This window comes from Mandrillus leucophaeus, unplaced genomic scaffold (assembly GCF_000951045.1).
Source record: "Mandrillus leucophaeus isolate KB7577 unplaced genomic scaffold, Mleu.le_1.0 Scaffold119, whole genome shotgun sequence".
Taxonomy (NCBI): domain Eukaryota; kingdom Metazoa; phylum Chordata; class Mammalia; order Primates; family Cercopithecidae; genus Mandrillus; species Mandrillus leucophaeus.
Genome location: NW_012100209.1, coordinates 2056487 through 2074775, shown reverse-complemented (window position 1 = coordinate 2074775; position 18289 = coordinate 2056487). Strand labels below are relative to the sequence as shown.

The following is an 18289-nucleotide window of genomic DNA, read 5'->3' as shown; positions in this document are numbered from 1 at the left end:
GGCAAAGACTTCATGTCTAAAACACCAAAAGCAATGGCAGCAAAAGCCAAAATTGACAAATGGTATCTCATTAAACTAAAAAGCTTCTGCACAGCAAAAGAAACTACCATCAGAGTGAACAGGTATTTTATTTATAAACCTTCATATAGTCTGGTTTTATCTTAGGGTTGCATAGAACACAACTTTCAACATTCTTTCTAAGATGTTGGTTTTGCGATAACATATCTGCAGCACCAAAAGTGCTAAAGGATTATGGCAAAAGCCCCGTTGTCATCCTGAAACTGTATTTAATTGCTGCAGGAATTAAACAGGCTTTGACAACATTTTATTATGTCTGTAACCATTACAGTGAGCACTCTGGTCCGTTTTCCATTCCCTTTTTATAGATACAAACACTCGAACAAAAAAAGATTTCACTTTGTATTTTTGTGAAAAAAATACATAACAATAATTTATGGAAAGAGAGCAATACCTAACCAACAGCATCACAGTGACAAAATGAGGGGATTCACTATTACACACAGAGAAGGTGGAGCTAAGTAACATGGGCATGAAAAATTTAATGAGAAAAAAGAATCATGACAGAACACATGAAATACACCGAATTAGGATCATATGATGTGCAGTGAAGACTGGAAATCTCCACATTCCTTGACTCATTGTGAAGTTTAATTCAAGATCATGAGAGGAACAGAAATGTTTAGGACAGTGCCAAGCACATACCTGCTTTTTAATACTTGGTGAGCATTTTCTCTCAAACTTCAACGCAGTCTCCTGGTAAATGAGGCTGGATGGGATGGACCTGCAAGAATCTTGAAGCAATAAAGGCAGTCTGCTATTTCTTTGGTCCTTTTCTTCTAGGCTCGTATCAGAATCTCAGCTATTTAAATGTGACTATTTCACTCCAAAAAAAAAAAAAAGGAGAGAGAGAGAAAAAAAACTAAGTCCAAGAAAAGACCAGGAAGACAAGTTTTGAAAGAAAGTTGTTCCTAAGGTCTGACTCAGCTTTTTCGTCTTCTGAGCCAGCCTCTTATTTTTAGGCTGCCTGGAATAGGGCTCCTTAAAAGAAGTTCACACCCCACTACATGCCTGGGAAACAAGTAACTCAAAAGGTGCAATTAAGATAGCCCGGAGTCTTTGATGTTCCTTGGCTTGCGAATCATCACCATGATCTCTACTTTCATCTTCACATGGTGTTCTCCCGATATGCATGTCCGTGTCCAAATTTCTTCTTTTTATAAGGACACAAGTCATAGAGAATTAGGGTCCACCCAGATGACCTCATTTTACATTGATTACCTCAGTAAAGACCCTATTATCTCCTAATAGGGTCACATCCCTGGCTACTAGGAATTAGGATGTTAGTGTATGAATTTGGATGGACACATCAATCCATAACAAAGGTCAGTATAAGGCCCTTCTGATTTACATTAACAAGAATAAGCATAGTAAACCGCCTTTGTAATGTGCTATAAGCCGAAAAACATTTATTAGTGGTTGCAGGTGTGTTTTTAGCAATAATATATGTTTGCAAAAGTAAGAGGACAGTAATGTCACTTTTAGTTTACACTGGGCTAATAGAATGGTGTGATAAATAGATTAATAATATGTTGGGTGTAAGAAATGAATATAAATTAGTGAAAACACTGAAGGCATAAAACATCTCTTTACACAGTACTCATCCAGCATATTCTGAAAAGCCTGAGTTAATGCTTAATTTAGAAATTGATAAATCATATGTTGTCCCTGAAATTGAGTGCAAGTTGCTAACTGGGTCTTCCTATGCTTCCTATGTAGATGTATGCAGCATCTACATATCTACATGAAGAAAGATGAGGAAGATATTTTTATTTCATGCCTTCTTTTATTTTATTTCATACTCAAAGGTTTTAGACTCTATTGACCAAAATATGAGGCAACTGACCTTCTGTTACAGAAGTGCTACTCAATGATGGTACTATAAAAAAAAATTCTCTCCTTACCCCAATTCTGTTTCCTAAATACATGCAATGGAAGTGATGCAGTTTATCTTTTAAGGTATGGTCTCTTCACTCTGCTAGATGGAATGGGAAAGACAAAACTGCAACTCTCAATGATGAGCTTATGCTCCAGTGAAGTAGACAAAGGAATCTCTGTTTGATTGTACAGAATTATTACATTTCCTTCTTGTTTTTGGTAATTTTCTACATTATGAGCCCCAGTTTCTAGAGATAGAATAAAAAGCTGATATACCCAGCTTCCTTGTAGGTTGGTATAAGCGCATGGTCCCTGTGGTGTAGGTAGAAGCGCATGGTCTTTTTTCCACCAACCATTTGCACCTAAGCAATGATCAGGCAAATACTTAGAGTGAATGAGTCACTGCAGGGCAGGGGGCAGGGGCAGGCAGAGGCACATGGAATTCCAGGGTGTCAGGGGTCGAACTCCAGTTCAGAGTGTTATATGAGTGAGTGATACTGTCAGTACCATCATTGTGAGAAGACCACATAGTGTAGTTGGGAATTGTTATTGGTTAAATAGCCTCAGGATCTATATATTTCACCCTCCCGGGAATTTCAAAACCTACCTATAATGTTGAACAATTGAACAATTCCCATGCCTTCTGATACCAGTCAGAGTGCAGTCTGTTATTTATGCCTGAGAACCTCTGAGAAATAAAGTGATCAGTTGCAAAATGCCGCATACTGTGAAAAAAAATGAATTAGCAAGAGAAAGAAGCGGTCCACAATCTGTTTTGCTCACAACTCCTCCAAGGAATTTTATTGTTTCAAATTTTAGATTCAGGTGGTATACTTGCAGCTTTATGGAAAAGAGAAACCTAGATGGATATGTTGCATAATGCTGTGATTTGGACTTCTACTGAACCAGTCACACAAATAGTGAACATAGTACCCAATAGGTAGTTTTTCAGCCTTTTCTCCTTTCCCTCCTCCCCACTTTTAGAGTCTCCAGTGTCTATTGTTTCACTCTTTATGTTTGTGTGTTCCCAATATTTGCTCCCACTTATAAGTGAGAGCATGCAGCATTTGATTATCCATTTCTGCATTAATCCACTTACAATAATGATCTCCAGCCGTAACCATGTTGCTGCAAATGACATGATTTTGTTCTTTTTTTATGGATGCAAAGTATTCCATGCTGTTTATGTACCACATTTTCTTTATTCCATCCACTGTTGATAAACACGTAGGTTGATTCCATGTCTGGGCTATTGCAAATAGTGCTGTGATAAATATATGAGTTCAGGTATCTTTTTGATAGGATGATTTAATTTCCTTTAGGCATATACCGAAAAACTAGAACAAGACAAGGATGTCCATTCTCATCACTCCTATTCAATATAGTACTGGAAGTCCTGGCCAGAGTAATTAGGCAAGAGAAAGAAATAAAATGTTATCTATATAGGAAAAGAGGAAGTCAAGTTATCGCTGTTCATTGATGATAAGATTTATAACTAGAAAATCCTAAATATTACTGCAAAAGACTCCTCGATCTAATAAATGACTTCAGTAAAGTTTCAGGACACAAAATCAATGTAAAAAAATCAATAGCATTTTAATACATCAATAATATTTAAAGTAAGAGCAGAATCAAGAATGTAATCCCATTTACAGTAGCCACGCACAAAATAAAAATACCTAGGAATATATCTAACGAAGGAGGTGAAAAATCTGTGCAATGAGAACTACAAACTACTGTCGAAAGAAATTATAGATGACATAAAAAATAGGAAAACATCCCATACTCCTAGATTGGAAGAATTAACATCATTGAAATGTCCATACTGCTCAAAGCATTCTACAAATTCAATGCAATTTCTATCAAATTACCAATGTCATCTTTTCACAGAATTAGAAAAAAAACTATTCTAAAATTCATATGGAACAACAACAGCTAAAAAGAGCCCAAATAACCAAAGTAATCTTAAGCAACATGAGCAAAGGCAAAGGGTATAACATTGCCCAACTTTACACTACAAGGCTACAGTAACCAAAACAACATGGGATTGTTACAGAGACACATAGATGAATGGAACAGAATAGAGAACCCAGAAATAAATATGCACACCTACAACTAGGTGGTCTTCAACAAAGCTGACAAAAATAAACAATAGAGAAAAGACATTCTATTCAATAAATGGTGCTGGGAGAACTGGTTAACCATATGCAGAAGATTGAAACTGATCTTTAAGAAATCACTTTTATTTTATTTTTTATTTTTATTTTTTTGAGACAGAGTTTTGCTCTTGTTGCCCAGGCTGGAGTGCAATGGTGCGATTTGGCTCACCGCAACCTCTGCTTTCCAGGTTCAAGCAATTCTCCTGCCTCAGCCTCCCGAGTAGCTGGGATCATAGGCATGTGCCACCATGCCTGGCTAATTTTGTATTTTTAGTAGAGACAGTGTTTCTCCATGTTGGTCAGGCTGGTCTCAAACTCCTGACCTCAGGTGCTCCACCTGCCTCGGCCTCCCAAAATGCTGGGATTACAGGCGTGAGCCAACACACCCAGCTTAGATCACTTTTATACTTCTTTGTAACAAAGTGTTTATATGAATTAAATATTAATTTTTATTTCCTGTGACAACACAAAGTGTCTAAATATTTATTTGTATTAAGTCATAATTTTATATATTATTAGTATACAACTAATCAAAACAATATAAAATATTCATTTGTATGTTTGTTAAATAACAGATATATATAATGTGCCTCTGAGTGAGATGAAGAGGATTTTGCTACTCTCCAGTAGTTTGCATGTAATGAATAAATAAAATATATTCTGAGAAACTCAGTAAGGGATGTCATTTTTTTCATTTTAATATCTATAAGCTTTGAGAAATCATGTTAATTGACATAAATAACTATATGGTAATTGAAAGAGTTGTATTATAGCAAATTCATTTATTTATTTGAATGTCTTTGAATTGCATGCCAAAAATGACACTGAAGGAAAACCTAATTCAATTCTCAGATGATATATTATAAAAATATTTGTTGATGATGGGCGACTATGGTATTCATGTTTTCAGTTTTTTTGTTTTGTTTTGTTTTGTTTTGTTTTGTTTTTTGAGACCGAGTCGCTCTGTCACCCAGGCTGGAGTGCAGTGGTGCGATCTCGACTCACTACAAGCTCCGCCTCCCAGGTTCACGCCATTCTCCTGCCTCAGCCTCCCAAGTAGCTGGGACTACAGGCGCCCGCCACCACGCCTGGCTAATTTTTTGTATTTTTAGTATAGACAGGGTTTCACCGTGTTAGCCAGAATGGTCTCGATCTCCTGACCTCGTGAGCTGCCCGCCTCGGCCTCCCAAAGTGCTGGGACCGCAGGTTTTCAATTTCTATAATGGACATTTTAAGAAGTATCAAATGACTATTAATTCTATGGATTGCTCATTTCCATATTTAACCTAATAAGCTCAGAACACTTCTGAAAATCAAAAGGGAATGTTTTCATGTATTACATATTTACCAGTATAGCATTTCTCATAAAATACAATGTGTGTAAAATATATTTTAATTAAAATCTTGGTGCTTCAGCATTAGCACATTCTACTTACAAAAAATATTTTTCCTATTATTTAAGTTGGTGTATCAAATACTCATTGTCATTCCAAACATACAGGTTAGTCTTACTGCATTTTAGATAACAAATTATTTTTAATTGCAGAAAAGTGTTACTAAGTTGTCTATCTCAAGAATTCCCATAAAAAACACTAAGAAAGGAACTGTAGTATGTCATAAAAGATATATTACTAAAAGCAGTCAAGATTAGAGATGTAGAAATAATTTAATCAATTTATCAATTTTTATAAATTATAAAAACAAGATATTCTGTTTTACATGCTTAATTTATAATGCAACCTCAGTAAGTAAAATTATTATTTATCATAGAGTATGATAAAAATATGTTACATCTTTAATAAACATGTGAGTACAATATGAAAGTATAATGTTTGGTTTATGGGCATAAACAACTAAAAATTTATTATAAAAATCAGTAATAACTCCAATAATTGCATAAAACATCATGATAAAACTCTTCCTATGCACTAATATGTAATATTAGAACTATATATTTGTATATAATAATAGAACATAATAGAAAAATACATCCTGTCTCATGTAACTTCTTTTTTGTTAATAGAAGTAGACAATATTAAATATTTTATGACATAAGATGAGCATTAATTATAATTAAAACAATACTTCAAGATATGATTTGACTAGGTCAGTTTTATTTACCTTATTGGTTAATATGCACTAATGCTAAAAGACATTATACGTAAGTTTTATCCTTGGATTTTATCCATTGTATATTGAAAATTTTGATAGTCTTCAAGAATATCTAGCTAGAGACTAACTATAAGAATTAGCATAATAACTAATGCTGCTTTAATACACTAAAGGTAATTTCTAAGATAAAACATTTTAGAGATGAATACAATATAAAGATTTCTGAAGATAATTGCTTGACTTTAAATATGTTTTTTAAAATGTTGTGTGCATTCAACGTCTCTCTTTTATGCTATCTTACTTTTACTCTTGGTATCCTCTTTTAAGAATGATGCACTCTTTGATTTTTTTTAAATGATTACTTATACCTGTCCACTCCACCATCTGATTACATTCAAAACTTCCTAACAGAGCCAAAATGCCGTTCTGTCGATCCTATATTTCACCATTAAGATAAATATTTATAAGAGAAGAGGCCTGCAAGATGCATGTGTCTTGTTTAAATATTACAAAAAGCTTTCTTTTTTTTTTTTTTTTCTTGGCAACCAAGTGATTTTTTCATATAACCTGGTATGATAAAATACATGGAAGTTAATTGAATTGATAGATTTCCTTAAATCTATCATTGCTGGAATATCCTTGGGAATATCTTCTACGGTTTGAATATGATTGTGTTAGAGTAAGTGGGTGAGGTAGTGAGCAATTTATCTACATAGAATAGTTGGAGAAAGGCTCACAGGCCAAGGCATGTGAAATGAAGCCTGACCTACGAAAGGGGAGCTGAGATGCCAAAAACTGGGTTGAAGAACATTTTAAGCAGAGGAAAAGTATATACGAAGGTCCTAAAGGATGAATGAACTTGGCTGGCTTAAAGATAAAAGACCAGTGTGGATGGACAGAAGCAACTGAGAAAGAGAATTGACTTTAGGTTGAGAAGGAATACAGAAGTAACTATGCGAAAAAAACAAAAGAAAAAAGTTTGCATTTAGGTTAAAATAAAAGAATTCATAGAAAAGTTTAAAGCATAAGAATCTTATAGTCTGAGTTACACTTTTAAAATGGATTAAAGACTTTAAGATATAACTCTGGCTCCAACATGAAGAATCCATTACAGGAGGCAATAGAGGAAGCATTGTGAAAGTGTTAAGTGAGAAATAATGATGTATTATTAGGCAAGGGAGATGGGCAGAGGCAGAATTGAAATTCACTTTCGAGATATAGTCAACAGGATTTGCAGATGAACTGAATTTTCTCTTTTTTTGTTTTCTTTTGTTTTGTTTTGTTTTGTTTTGTTTTTTGAGATGGAGTTTCGCTCTTGTTGCCCAGGCTGCGGTGCAATGGCACGATCTCGGCTCACCACAACCTCCGCCTCCTGGGTTCAAGCAATTCTCCTGCCTCAGCCTTCCAAGTAGCTGGGATTACAGGCAGGTGCCACCATGCCAGGCTAATTGTGTATTTTTAGTAGAGATGGGGTTTTTTCATGTTGGTCAGGCTGGTCTTGAACTCCCGACCTCAGGTGATCCACCCACTTCAGCCTCCCAAAGTGCTGGGATTACAGGCTTCAGCCACCATGCCCAGCCAGAACTGAATTTTCAAAGTATCAAAGAGAGAGAAATAGTGATGCGTACCCTGGAATCTGGATTAATGTCATGGCCATTTATTGAGATGAAAACTCCTGAAGAATGAAAATTCATAAGGAGGAATTCAATTTGAGCATGCTAATTTGCTATGAAATTAGTATAGATTAAATATCTTATTAAAAATAGATCTCGGGCCTGGCACAGTGGCTCACGCCTGTAATCCCAGCACTTTAGGAGGCTGAGGTGGGTGGATCACGAGGTCAGGAGATCGAGACCATCCTGGCTAACACAGTGAAACCCCGTCTCTACAAAAAATACAAAAAAATTAGCCGGGCATGGTTGTGGGCGCCTGTAGTCCCAGCTACTCAGGAAGCTGAGGCAGGAGAATGGTGTGAACCCGAGAGGCAGAGCTTGCAGTGAGCAGAGATCATGCCACTGCACTCCAGCCTGGGCTAAAGTGAGAGAGTCCGTCTCAAAAACAAAAACAAAAACAAAAACAAAAAAAACTCTTATATTGAATTAATAATAAAACTCAAAAGTTTAAGAAATATATCTAAATCAAAATAGTAATAAAATGTTAAAATAAATAGATGGATTAAAATCCATCTAAGAAACTCAAATAGGAACAGTGCAGTACTATTAAATATTAACACAGAATCCAAAGTAAGAGTCATCAAATCAGTAGCTATATTGCATTGACATGTTCTACTATGAGTTTTTTTGCAGCTATACTTATAATATACACCTCCTAAAAACTATTAATCAAGGACACAAAAAGTACATATAAGATAATTTGTAATATTATATTATTAACTGTAAATTTAACTTTGTTATCCACATTTTTAATATGGATATGGAGAAAAATATTGGCATATGGAGAAAAATATCCACACTGAATCACAAAGAATGTCTCAAAAAATCATAAAATGCTACATTTACAAGTATCTATTTTCCTACAAATACATACAAAATATATTTCAGTTAAAAATAAATAACAAAAACACAATCACTAAATCTCATTCACCACTATACATACTTTACAATTTAGAAATTAAAAGTATTCCATAGTAACTTTTGGATTAAAAAGATAATAAACAAATCAAATTATAGACTATGATGGAATAATTAAGTATTTCGTAGTAACAGAGGTATTTCTATTAAAATAAATGGGGAATAAGGATTCTTGTAAATAGTGTTAGTAATATTGTTTTAGAAGTTCTAGCTGTAAGGCATGAAAAAAGTCAACATTATGGCTTGTGTAAAGAATAAAATAATTTAGTGTGGAACAAATAAGTTTCTCTTATACATTTTAGGAAAGGCTTTCTATTTCAAAAATAAATAAATTTTAAATATATATATGTATGCATATCTACACGCACACACAATAAAATTGGATCTCCCTTTACAACTACATTAAAATAAACTATAAATGGATTAAATATTAAAATTTTAAGCCAAATTAAACTCCCCAACACTAAAAGTTATACAAAAAGTTAAACACTCGACTACATATAAAGTCAAAATTGTTTTAGTGTTAAAAAATTAGAAGCTACTTTAAAAGACAAACTAGTGAAATATTCAAAACTCATATAATAATTTTTGGCATACTTATTCTTTGTTAAAAAATAATTATTTTAAATATCTATTAGCCAAAAGGACAGAACATGCGGATTCAGTTAAATAAATTACAGCATAAAACAGAAGAAATAAAACTGGTTGTTAAACAAGAAAGCATATTTAATCTCACAAGTAATCAAATAAATTCATAATAAAATATTGACATCAGATTTTGGCCTATCAAATTTTCAAAGAACAAAATGTTGAAGAAACTGTGAACCTGAATTCTGATTAAATGCTGCCAAGAGTGTAAATTGATGAATCCTTTCAGGGAGGTAATTTTCTATTATGTATCAAGATTTTTTAAAATATTTAATGTGAATTTGATCCCTCATTAAGAAATTATTACTGATATGGACAATAGAAATCTATGCAATGATGTTCATATGGGGAAACATTTGTGGTATATGTGAAAACAAAGGATACTTAACTTACAGGAATATCTCACTTTATGGTACTTCACTTTATTGCACTTCATAGATGCTGCATTTTTGCAAACTGGTTTGTGGCAAGTCTGCACTAAGCAATTTTATCAGTCTATCAGTGTCATTTCCCAATGCTACACAGAGATGGCATTTGTACATTCTGGATCTCTGTGTCACATTTTGATAATTCTCACAATCTTTCAAGCTTAATTTTTATTATATCTATCATAGTGATCTGTAATCAGTGATCTTAAACTTTCTATTGTAATTGTTTGGGGGCACTACAAACCACTCCCATATAAGACAGCAAAATTAATTAATACATGTACGTGTTCTTACTGCTCCACAGACCAGTCATTCCCCTATCTATATGCTTCTCCAAGATCCTTCCTATTCCCTGGGATACAACAATATTTAAATTAGGCCAAATAATAATCCTACAATGGCCTCTAAGTGTTCAAGTGAAAGGAAGAGTCACGTATCTCTCACTTTAAGTAAAAAGCTATAAATGATTAAGTGTAATGAGGAAGACATGTCAAAAGCCAAGATAGGCTGTAAGCCGGGCCTCTTGCTCCAAACAGTTAGCCAAGCTGTGAATACAAATCAAAAGTTATTGGCAGAAATTTAAAGTGCTACTTCAATGAACACACAAATGATAAGAAAGTGAAACAGCCTTATTACTGACATGCAGAAAGTTTCAGTGGTCTTGACAGAAGATCAAGCCAATTATAACATTCTCTTGAAACGAAGCCTAACCCGGTGCAAACTCTCAATTCAGTGAAAGCCTAGAGATAGATGTGAGGAAGCTGTAGAAGAAAGTTGGAAGCTAGCAGAAGTTGGTTGATGAAATTTAAGGAAGGAAGCCATCTCCATAACATCAAAGCACAAGATGAAGCAGCAATGCTGATGGAGAAGCTACAGCAACTTATTCAGACGATCTAGCTAAGATAAATGATGAAGATGAATGCACTAAACAACAGATTCTCAATGTAGAAGAAATAGCCCTATACTGGATTTCATCTAGGTCTGTAGTAGGGAGAAGTGAATGCCTGTCTTGAAAGCTTCTAAAAACAGTTTGACTCTCTTTTTAGGGGCTAATGCTCCTGATGACTTTAAGTTGAAGTCAATGGTCGTTTACTATTCAAAAAATCCTAGAACCCTTAAGAATTATGCTAAATCTACTCTGCCTGTGTTCTATAAGTGGATCAATAAAGCTTAAAAGATAGCACATCTATCTATAGCGCACTTCACTGAATATTTTAAGCCCACTATTGAGACTTGCTGATAAGAAAAATGCCCCTCCCCTCCCCTCCCCTCCCCCACCGGGCGGGCGCTGTCAGACGGGCTTGGCCGGGGCTCAGGCTCCGGCCCGGGCGGTAAGTGGGGAGCAATCTGTGTGGGGGGAGCGGCGTGGAGGGGTGGCAGCTGCGTGTGCGGTACTGTGGGGGCGGCGGGGCCGCTGGGCGCCCCTTCTCTGCCTCCTAACCTCGCCTCTGTGCTTCCCTCTTGCCCGCTCTGTTCCTCCTCCCATCCCGCAGCTCCGTGCCCGGGGCCCTGCCAGCAGAGGAGACAGGTATATGCTGGTCACTTTCGAAGAGCCGCCCTATGCTATTAAGGCTGGATGGAAAGAAAACCATGCAACGTTTATGAATGAAGTGAAAAACCTTCAGGCTGAAGGACTTAAGACTCTTGGCCAATCCCTAAGGACAGCTTTTGATTTATTAAATTTAAATAGATTAGTAACTGGCATAGACAACTATGGGCAGGGAAGAAACCCTTTTTTCTTGAAGTCAGAAATAATTATCACAATTATTGATGGGAGCAAGTTGACCACCACCAGTGGAGTCCAGGATGAGATTCATTTACCTCTTAATTCTCCTTTGCCTGGAAGTGAATTGACCAAGGAACCTTTTTGTTGGGATCAGAGACTCTGTGCATTAGTGTTGGCGGTTGCCCGGCACCATGTCGGTAGAATCAGAACAGTTGACAGGTGTGCCTTTAGATGACTCTGCAATCACACCAATATGTGAAGTGACAGGCAGCCATTCATATTTTGTGTGTTCTCCAAGAACACTTAATCAGTGTCTAGAGTCCTTGGTGCAGAAAGTACAAAGTGGGGTGGTAATAAACTTTGAAAAAACAGGACCAGATCCTTCCCCTGTAGAAGATGGGCAGCCAGATATTTCAAGGCCCTTTGGATCTCAGCCTTGGCATAGCTGTCACAAACTCGTATATGTCACACCAAATCCTAAAACTGGGATTCCTATAGGTCATTGGCCTGTTCCAGAGTCTTTTTGGCCAGATCAAAATTCGCCAGCACTACCACCTCATACATCTCATCCTGTAGTGAAGTTTTCCTGTATAGACTGTGAACCAATGGTTATTGATAAACTTCCTTGTGACAAATATGAGTTGGAACCTTCACCACTGACTCTATTTATCCTGGAAAGGAAATCTCCTCAAACATGTTGGCAGGTGTATGTGAGCAATAGTGCAAAATATAGTGAACTTGGTCATCCTTTTGGTTACCTGAAAGCCAGTACAGCACTGAACTGTGTCAACTTATTTGTGATGGCTTACAATTATCCAGTCCTTCTTCCCCTCTTAGATGACTTGTTTAAAGTGTGTAAGGCAAAACCAACATTGAAGTGAAGACAGTCATTTGAAAGTTGTTTGAAGACAATGCCTCCTTACTATCTCGGGCCCTTGAAGAAAGCTGTTAGTATTATGGGAGCACCTAACCTAATAGCAGACAGTATGGAATACGGACTTAGTTACAGTGTCATTTCACACCTCAAAAAACTGAGTCAACAAGCCAAAATAGAATCTGATCGAGTCACTGAATCTGTAGGCAAAAAAGGTGGTACAGGAAACTGGAATAAAAGTCCGGAGCTGATCACATGGTTTATCAATGGCATATAGGGGAGATTTTCAACAACTCCTCCAGGGAATTTCAGAGGATGTCCCTCACAGACTGCTAGACCTTAATATGAAGGAACACACTGGGTTCCAAGTTGCTTTGCTGAATAAGGATTTGAAGCCACAGACATTTAGAAATGCTTATGACATACCAAGATGAAATCTTTTGGATCACTTAACAAGAATGAGATCTAATCTTTTGAAGCACACTTGCATATTTCTTAAAGGACAGGACGAAGATCAGTGCACAGTGTTCGTATAGCACAAATGGGGAACTACCAGAAATACCTCAAGCAAGTACCTTCTCCACTAAGAGAACTTAATCCTGATCAGCCACAAAGGTTGCATACATTTGGCAACCCCTTTAAGCTGGATAAGAAGGGTATGATGATAGATGAAGCAGATGAATTTGTGGCTGGACCTCAAAATGAACATAAACGACCTGGAGAACCAAAAAATGCAAGGGATCCCTAAAAGACATTGGTGTATGTCTCCACTACTAAAAGGGAGACAGCAGAATCCTGTTGTAAGCAATCATGTAGGGGGAAAAGGACCACCTGTACCTACAACTCAAGCACAGCCAGATCTTATTAAACCTCTTCCTCTTCATAAAATTTCAGAAATTGTTGCGGGAAGTCAGGGACCCCGAACGGAGGGACCAGCTGAAGCTATGGCAGAAGAACATAAATTGTGAAGATTTCATGGACATGTATTAGTTCCCCAAATTAATACTTTTATAATTTCTTATGCCTGTCTTTACTGCAATCTCTGAACATAAGTTGTGAAGATTTCATGGACACTTATCACTTCCCCAATCAATACTCTTGTAATTTCCTATGCCTGGCTTTACTTTAATCTCTTAATCCCGTCATCTTCGTAAACTAAGGAGGATGAATGTTGCCTCAGGACCCTGTGATTGTGTCAATTGCACAAATTGTTTGTAGAGCATGTGTGTTTGGACAATATGAAATCTGGGCATCTTGCAAAAAGATCAGGATAACAGCAATGTTCAGGGAACATCAGAGATAAGATTTCTGGCTGCCAGTGAGCCGGATGGAACAGAGTCATATTTCCCCTCTTTCAAAAGCAAATAGGAGAAATATTGCTGAATTCTTTTTTTCAGCAAGGAACATTGCTGAGAAAGAGAATGCGCCCTGAGGATAGGCCTATGAATGGCCCCCTCAAGTCGTGCCGTCTTTTATGGTCGAAGCCGAAGGGATGAAATAAGCCCCAGTCTCCTGTGGCACTCCCACGCTTATTAGGATGAGGAAAATTCCCATCTAATAAATTTTGGTCAGACAGGTTGTCTGCTCTCAAACCCTGTTTCCTGATAAGATGACAATGTGTGCCTGAAACTTCATTAGAAATTTTAATTTTGCCCCATCCTGTGGTCCTGTGATCTCGCCCTGCCTCCACTTGCTTTGTGATATTTTATTACCTTGTGAAGCATGTGATCTCTGTGACCCACACCCTATTTGTGCACTCCCTCCCCTTTTGAAAATTGCTAATAAAACTTGCTGATTTTACAGCTCGGGGAACATCACGAATCCTGCCGACATGTGATGTCTCCCCCAGACACCCAGCTTTAAATTTCTTTCTCTTGTGCTCTTTCCCTTTATTTCTCAAACCAGCCAAGACATTTAGGAAACAGAAAAGAACTCATGTAACCATCGGTAGCAGGTTCTCCTGACAAGAAACCACGAAGGATTCGATAGTACATGATGTGGTTGAAAATCATGTTGCAGACCAACTTTCATCAGACATTACACCAAATGCTATGGATACTGAATTTTCAACATCTTCTCCAGTCAGTTTACTGGAACAGCTAACCAATCATACAGAGGCAGGCTCTTGGTCATGACCATTTAGGAACCAATGACCTCACTGTTGGTGGATTTTTAGAAAATTATGAGGAGCCAAGAGATAAAGAACAATGTGCTGAAAAGAACATACCAGCATCTTCATTCAACAAAGGAAAGAAAGTGATGCATTGCAAAAGCCATGAAGAGGTCAATACCAAACTAAAAGCACAAATAATGAAAGAGATCCGAAAGCCAGGGAGAAAATATGAAAGAATCTTCACTTTACTGAAGCATGTGCAAGGCAGTTTACAAACAAGACTAATATTTTTACAAAATGTCATTAAAGAAGCATCAAGGTTAAAAAACGAATGCTAATAGAACAACTGTAGAACTTCGTGGATGAAACTCATCAAAGAGCCAATCGGATCAACCATATTAACAACAATTAAAAGAAAATAGAATGTGGCCACTTATTTCACTATCTTCTTCAAATACAAAGTAAATACAAGACTGTTGTGATCTTGCATTCATTTTATGGCGTGCATTGTTGACTATTTGAAATACTAAAAGCAAATCTACAGATCCTTTTCCCATCATTTTACAGTGACCTTTTCTTCATTTTGGTTTATTTTCGTAATGTGAAAAGCACCATTCTAAAAAACATTTTTATTTAACAAACTAAAAATATTCCTCCAAAAAAAAGAAAGATGCCTTATGAAATATTAATGCTCATTGGCAATGCACTTATTCACCCAAGAGCCCTGATAGACATGTACAAGGAGAGTAGTGTTGTTTTCATGCCTGCTAAAACAACATCCATTCTTCAGCCCACGGATCAAGGAGTAATTCATCTTTCAAATCTCATTATTTAAGAAGTACATTTGTAAGTCTATTGCTTCCACATATAGTGATTCTTCTGATAGATCTGGGCAAAGTAAATTCAAAACCTCTGGAAAGGATTCACCAGTCTAGATGCCATTAACATTTGTGATTCATGGGCGGAGGTGAAAGTATCTCTCACAGGAGTTTGGAAGAAGTTGATTCTATCCCTCTTGGGTGACTTTGAGGAGTTCAAGACTTCAGAGGAAGAAGCAACTGCAGAGGTAGGAGAAATAGCAAGAGATCTAGAATTCTAAGTAAAGCCTGAAGATGTGACAATTCCTACAAGCTCATAATCAAATTTGGAAGGATGAGAAGCTTCTTTTTACGGATAAGCCAAGAAAATGGTTTCTTGAGATGGAATCTATACTTGGTGAAGATTAGTTGAACATTGTTAAAATTACAAGAAAGGATTTAGAATACGATATAAATTTATGTGTATATATGTGTATATACACATATATATGTATAATATAAACTTAATTGATCAAGCAGCAACGGGGTTAGAGAGGATTGACTCTAATTTTGAAAGAAGTTCTACTTCTTTCAAACAAACAGCATCGCATGCTACAGAGAAATCTTTTGTGAAAGGAAGAGTCAATCACTGTGGCAAACTTTATTGTTCTCTTATTTTAAGAAATTGCCATAGCCACCCCACCCTTTAGCAACCATCACTCTGATTAGTCAGCATCCATGAACTTCAAGGCAAGACTCTTCACCACCAAAAATTTACAACTCTCTCAAGGCTCAGATGATCATTAATTAGCATTTTTAGCAATAAAGTATTTTTTAAGGTTTTCACATTTTTTTACACATAATGCTATTGCATACTTACTAGACTACAAGATAGTGTAAACATAACTTTTATATGCACTGTGAAACCAAAACATTTGTGTGACTCACTTTATTGCATTATTCGCTTTATTGCAGTGGTCTGGAACTGAACCTGAAATAACTCTTAGGTAGGTATATATAAAACATAATTCTTAAAAAAGTTGTGTTTATAAATATGTTAGAAGATAATAATATTAAATATATTTAAAATGTAATGTATTTTTGGTGGTTAGATAATGACAAGTATTTTGTGCAGCATATATTCCATTTGCTGCAATGAACAACATGTCTTTCGTGCCAGGGGAAAAGTCATGCACTTAACACAAAAACCTTCTATTGCAAAATGTGGTCATTATTTTAACATTGCCTCTGCATATGTTTTCTTTAAGAAAATAAGGTGAACAAATGATTGCCGGCTGTTCAAATGATAAATACTCCCTTAAAATAAGTATTGCTCTATTAAATTAATTAATTAATGGAAACATTAGTCAAATTAATTATAACTATTAGTTATCATGGTATTAGACTATGCTTGTCTCTCTTCCCTTGTAAGTTTTGATTATGAAAATTTTAATAAAATTCACTGAAAAAGTATTTTGCCTTTGAAACTTTAAAAAAAGTTACTATTGTAGCACATGCAACTGCCTTTAGCTAATGTCCTCTTCCCACCTCCAAAATTTAATCATACTGTACCTCGAGCAAGAAGCCCTGAAGTCTGTAAATAAGCTTAGCAAAGGCCTGACCTGTAAGCATACAAACGTTAGTTGCTTGTCATTCTGAATCTTTTGTGCCATTTGATTTTCTTCACATATGCAACAACTTTCCCATCAAAAAGTAAATAAACAGAAACAGCTAGGCAAAAATAAATAACTAACTAACCTAGCTAGCTACATTGATAGAGAGATAGCAAACAAATGATCAAATGATTAAACAGTCTGTGCTGGCTCTTTGTTTACCCCTCCAGATCAGTCACCACAGCCCTCCACTCATTTCTGTGCTATGGGAGTCTGACCTCTCGGATTGCATCAGCTGCACCCAGCGCCCTCTGGCTTCCAATTTAGTTTGTTTAATGGAAGGTACAGACTGGCTAGCAGAGGAAAGCTCCCTCCCTACTGGGCCTTAGGTGGCAGTTGTTGGGTTTCTTTTCCAATGGACTTCTGGGAGGTCCTGTCTTTCAGCTATCCTAGCCTAAGGGTAGTGCTGGCTCCTTGCTCCTACCATTTATACTTTCTTTGGCTGCTCCACATCCTTGCTGGCATTGATAGACTCTAACTTCAGCTATCGTGATAGATGTGTATCTGTATTTCATTGTACTTTAATTTGCAATTCTCTAACCAATTGTACCTAGCCATTTGCACATCCCTTTTGTTATCCTTATTGATCATTGGAATATACTCTCTTGTGAGGAGTCTTTGCCTGTTCTTTTAAAAAATCAATTGTCAGGCCGGGCGCGGTGGCTCACGCCTGTAATCCCAGCACTTTGGGAGGCCAAGGCAGGCGGATCATGAGGTGAAGAGATGGAGACCATCCTGGTCAACATGGTGAAACGCCATCTCTACTAAAAATACAAAAATTAGTCGGGCATGGTGGCGCATGCCTGTAGTCCCAGCTACTCGGGAGGCTAAAGCAGGAGAATCACTTGAACCCTGGAGGTGGAGGTTGCAGTGAGCCGAGAGGTTCAGGCTGGTGACAGAGTGAGACTCCATCTAAACCAAAGAAAAAAAAATCAATTGTCAGTCTTTTTATTATTATTCTTTTGTAGGAGCTCTTTATTCTGAATATAATTCGTTTATCAAATATGAGTCTATGCTTTGCTTTTTAACACTTAATGTTAAAATGTCTTTGAATAAAAATAAATTCTTAATTTTTAAAAATTTTTTATTATACTTTAAGTTCTAGGGTATGTGTGCACAACGTGTAGGTTTGTTACATATGTATACATGTGCCATGTTGGTGTGCTGCACCCATTAACTCGTCATTTACATTAGGTATATCTCCTAATGCTA

General features: G+C 36.4%; 1 pseudogene across 1 annotated transcript; it reads left to right on the top strand.

Annotated features, from left to right (window-relative positions):
- Window positions 1–11178: 11178 nt before the first annotated feature.
- Window positions 11179–15019, top strand: LOC105529175 (annotated as a pseudogene). Its single transcript, XR_001004468.1, has 2 exons — window positions 11179–13403; window positions 14463–15019. The product of XR_001004468.1 is annotated as an integrator complex subunit 6-like (transcript).
- Window positions 15020–18289: the final 3270 nt, after the last annotated feature.